Below are 5,375 nucleotides of genomic sequence, written 5' to 3'. Positions count from 1 at the left end.
CAAGGAACAGGCTCAAACCTGGTGTTTTGGGCTCTTGAGCATAAAGAGCAAAGGTGACTGTTGAAAAAAAGTAAAAAAAGGGAGTATAACTGATATGCCAAGAGAGAAGAGAAAATGGAATCATAAAATGCTCAGTGAAAACCTCAAAATACAGAAAAAGAATGGAAAACAAAAATAGGAACAAAAAACAAGGGCAACAAATAGAAAACAATGAGAAATATACTAGATATTAATCCAACTGTATCAGTAATCACTTTCAATGGCATGTCTAAATGAACCAATTAAGAAAGATTGTCAGAGTAGATCAAGAAACAGGATCCAACTATATGTTGTCTACATGAAACCTACTTTATTTATTTATTTATTTATTTAAAAGATTTTATTTTTTTTCCTTTTTCTCCCCAAAGCCCCCCGGTACATAGTTGTATATTCTTCGTTGTGGGTCCTTCTAGTTGTGGCATGTGGGACGCTGCCTCAGTGTGGTTTGATGAGCAGTGCCATGTCCGCGCCCAGGATTCGAACCAACGAAACACTGGGCCGCCTGCAGTGGAGTGCGCGAACTTAACCACTCAGCCACAGGGCCAGCCCCATGAAACCCACTTTAAATACAAAGACCTATGTGGATTAAAACTGCGTGGATAAAGGAAAATACAAGCATACCTTGGAGATATTGCGGGTTCGGTTCCTCACCAGCACAATAAAGCGAATATTGCAGTAAAGCAAGTTACATGAATATTTTGGTTTCTCAGTGCCTATAAATTTTATTTACTCTATACTTTAGTCTTCTAAATGTGCAATAGCATTATGTCTTAAAAAATATCTTAAAAAAAACCAATGTATATACCTTAATTAAAAATCCTTTTTGCTAAAAAGTGCTAAAAATCACCTGAGCCTCCAGCAAGTCATGATGTTTTTTGCTGGAGGAGGGTCTGGCCTCGATGTTGATGGCTGCTGACTGATCAGAATGGTGGTTGCTGAAGGCTGGAGTGGCTGTGGCAATTTCTTAAAATAAGACGACAACGAAGTTTGCCGCATGGATTGACTTCCTTTCACAAATGATTTCTTTGTAGCATGCAGTGCTGTTTGATAGCATTTTACCCACAGTAGAACTTCTTTCAAAATTGGAATCAATCCTCTCAAAGTCTGTCACTGCTTTATCTACTGAGTTTATGTAATATTCTAAATCCTTTGTTGTCATGTCTGCAGTCTTCGCAGCATCTTCATCAGGAGTAGGTCCGTCTCAAGAAACGCCTTTCTTTGCTCATCTGTAAGAAGCAACTCTTCATCCATTAAAGTTTTATCATGAGATTTCAGGAATTCAGTCACGTCTTCAGACTCTACTTCTCATTCTAGTTCTCTTGCTATTTCTACCACTTCTGCAGTTGCTTCCTCACTGAAGTCTTAAACCCCTCAAAGACATCCATAAGGGCTGGAATCAACTTCTTCCAAACTGTTAATGTTGATATTTCGTCCTCTTCCCATGTATCACAAATGTTCTTAATAGTATCTAGAATGGTGAATCCTTTCCAGAGGTTTTTGCTTTATGTTACCCAGATCCGTTAAAGGAATCACTATCTGTGGCAGCTGTAGCCTTATGAAATGTGTGTCTTAAATAGTAAGACTTGAAAGTCGAAATGACTCCTTGATCCATGGGCTGCAGAATGGGTGTTGTGTTAGCGGGCATGAAAACAACATTGCTCCCCTTGTACGTCTCCATCAGAGCTCTTGGATGACCAAGTGCATTGTCGATGAGCAATCATATTTTGAAAGGAATGGTTTCTTTTTTTGAGCAGTAGGTCTCAACAGTGGGCTTAAAATATTCAGTAAACCACATTGTAAACAGATGTGCTGTCATCCAGGCTTTGTTTTTCCATTTTTAGAGCACATGCAGAGTAGATTTAGCATAATTCTTAAGGGCCCTAGGATTTTCAGAATGGTAAATGAGCACTGGCTTCCACTTAAAGTCACCAGTTGCATTAGCCCCTAACAAGAGAGTCAGCCTGTCCTTTGAAGCTTTGAAGCCAGGCACTGACTTCTCCTCTCTAGCTATGAAAGTCCTAGATGGCCTCTTCTCCCAATCTAAGGCTGTTTTGTCTACAGTGAAAATCTGTGTGCTGTAGTCACCTTCATGAATTATCTTAGCTAGATCTTCTGGACAACTTGCTTCAGCTTCTACGTCAGCACTTGCTGCTTCCCCTTACCCTTTTATGTTATGGAGACGGCTTCTTTCCTTAAACGTCAGGAACCAACCTCTGGTAGCTTCACACTTTTATTCTGCAGCTTCCTCCCCTCTCTCAGTCTTCATAGAATTGAAGAGTGTTAGGACCTTGCTCTGGATTAGTCTTAGGCTTAAGGGAATGTTGTGTCTGGTTTGATCTTCTACCCAGACCGTTAAAACTTTCTACATTTCAGCAATAAACTTGTTTTGCTTTCTTACCATCCGTGTGTTCACGGGAGTAGCACTTTAAATTTCCTTCAAGAACTTTTCCTTTGCTCTCACAACTTGGCTAATTGTTTGGAGAAAGAGGCCTAGCTTTTCAGCCTATCTCAGCTTTCACCATGCCTTCCTCACTAAGCTTAATCATTTCTACCTTTTGATTTAAAGTGAGAGATGTGTGACTCTTCCTTTCACTTGAACACTTAGAGGCCATTGTAGGGTTATTCACTGGCCTAATTTCAATATTGTGTCTGTGGGAATAGGGAGGCCTGAGGAGAAGGAGAGAGACAGGGGGACAGCTGGTCAGTGGAGCAGTCAGAACACACACACATTTATCGATTAAGTTCGCCGTCTTATATGGGCACGCTTCATGGTCACAATTAGAATGTAACATCAAAAATCACTGACCACGTGGGACCAGCCCGGTGGCACAGCGGTTAAGTGCGCACATTCTGCTTCGTCGGCCCGGGGTTTGCCGGTTCCGATCCCGGGTGTGGACATGGCACCGCTTGGCACACCATGCTGTGGTAGGCGTCCCACATAGAAAGTAGAGGAAGATGGGCATGGATGTTAGCTCAGGGCTGATCTTCCTCAAAAAAAAAAAAAAAATCACTGACCACAGATCACTGTAACGAATATAATAATGATGAAAAAGTTTGAAATATTGAGAGAATTACCAAAATGTGACACAGAAGATAGAAAATGAACAAATGCTGTTGGAAAAATGATGCCAGTAGGTTTGCTCCATCCAGGGTTGCCACAGACCTTCAATTTGTAAAAAACACAGTATCTGCAAAGCGTAATGGAGCAAAATGCAGTAGAACAAGGTATGCCTATATACCATGCTGTCACTAACCAAAAGAAAGCAGGAGTAGCTGTATTGATTTCAGACAGAGCTGACTCCAAAGCAACGAAAGTTGTCAGGGACAAAGAGGGACCTTACATAATGATAAAGGAGTCAGTTCTCCAAGAAGACATAACAATCCTTAATGTGTATGCGTCTAACGAGAGAGAGTCAAACTATGTGAGGCAAAAACTAAGAGAGTTGCAAAGAAAAATAGATAAATCCACTATCATAGTTGGAGACTTCAACCCTTCTTTCAGAAATTGACAGATCCAGTAGGCAGAAAATCAGTAAGGACATAGTTGAACTCAACAACACCATGAACCACCTGGATATGATGGATGTCTATAGTCTGCTTCATCCGTCAGCTGCAGATTACACATTCTTCTGAAGCCTGTATGGAGCATTCACCAAGATAGACCATGTTCTGGGTCATAAAACACACTAACAAATTTAAGAGAATAGAAATCATACCATGTCTGCTCTCCAGCAACAATAGAATTTAAACTAGAAATCAATAACAGAAAGTGCCAAAATACATGGAGATTACACAACACGTTTTATAAATAACACATGAGTCAAAGAAGAAATTTCAAGAGAAATTTAAAAATATTTTGAACTAATTAAAAATAACACACTTGTCAAATTTGTGGGATGCAGTGAAAGCAGGGCTTAGAGGGAACTTTGTAGCATCAGATGCATATGTTAGAGAAGAAGAAAGACCTAAAATTAATAATCTGAGTTTCCGCCTTAGGAAACTAGAAGAAGAAGAGCGAATTAAATCCAAAGTAAGCAGAAGAAAAGAAATAATAAGAATTAGAGCAGAAATCAATGAAATTGAAAACAGGAAATCAGTAGAGAAAAATCAGTGAGACCAAAAGCTGGTTCTTTGAAAAGAACAGTAAAATTAATAAGCCTCTAGCCAGGCTAACTAAGAAAAATAGAGAGAGGACACAAATTACTAAATTAGAAATGAAAGAGAGGATAGCACTACAGAGCCCATGAACCTTGAAAGGATGATAAGGGAATACTATGAACAATTCTATGCCCACACATTTGATAACCGAGATGAAATGGACCAGTTCCTTGAAAACACAAGTTACCAAAATTCATGCAAGAAGAAATAGGCAATCTGAGGAGGCCTGTATCTATTAAAGAAATTGAATCAATAATTAATAACTTTCCCAAAAAGAAAACACCAGGCCCAGATGGGCTCCCTGGTGAATTCTACCAAATGTTTAAGGAAGGGATTATACCAATTCTCTACAATCTCTTTGAGAGGATGGAAGCAGACAGGATGCTTCCTAACTCATTCTGTGAAGCCAGCATTACTCTAATACCAAAACCAGACACAGACAGTGCAAGAAAAGAAAACTACAGACCACTATCTCTCGTGAACAAGGATCCAAAAATCTTCAACAAAGTATTAGCAAATAGAGTCGACAATGTATAAGAGTAATACACCACAACCAAGTGGCATTTATCTCAGGTTTGCAAGGCGGGTTCAGTCTTCGAAAACCAGTAAATATACTCCACGTCAACATGCCATATATATATATAGATATATAGATATATATCTATATATAGCATTTAAACTGCTGCAAGTAAAAAACGTTTTTGTAGCCATCAAGGAAATCCCATACTCATGCACTGGGACCACAATGCAGCTAGGTGTCACGGGAACTAGCACCTGGAACAGGGAATACCTAGGCTCCAGTGAGCTCCCTCAGGGGCTTCAGATCCCTCCTCCTCGGTCCTCTCTGGCCTCCTCTGCCTGTGGCCACGCCTCTGCTGAACCTCCAAGAACCTCCAAGAACCTCACAGCTCCAGCTAGCCCGTGAAGTTCGCTCACACCCCAACTACCTCCTGGCTTCCTAGCGGCTTCTGCTTCCATGACCCCTTCCTCAGAGTCTGTTCAGATAATTCCAGGACTGAGAACTCAGTATCTCAGCTCTTCGTTTTGAGCTAGGCCTAGTAGGTTAAAGGTCACCGGAACTGGTGTCCCTTGTGGTCTGCCCTGGGTCAGGTTCTACCCTGGCCCAGTCAGCTGTGGCCATTGATGTTGGCTCGTGTGGTATAAAGCGTGGCCACCAT

The 5,375-nt window shown here is 40.8% G+C and overlaps 1 protein-coding gene across 10 annotated transcripts in view; it reads left to right on the top strand.

Moving 5' to 3' along the window:
• FOXN3 (forkhead box N3) overlaps window positions 1-5,375 on the top strand; it is a 396,443-nt gene that overhangs the window by 253,700 nt on the left and 137,368 nt on the right. The window lies entirely within an intron of this gene.

This window comes from Equus asinus, chromosome 7 (genome assembly GCF_041296235.1).
Source record: "Equus asinus isolate D_3611 breed Donkey chromosome 7, EquAss-T2T_v2, whole genome shotgun sequence".
Classification (NCBI taxonomy): Eukaryota; Metazoa; Chordata; class Mammalia; order Perissodactyla; family Equidae; genus Equus; species Equus asinus.
Note: the sequence above shows the minus strand (reverse complement) of the source record. Positions and strands in the feature narration are given on the sequence as shown.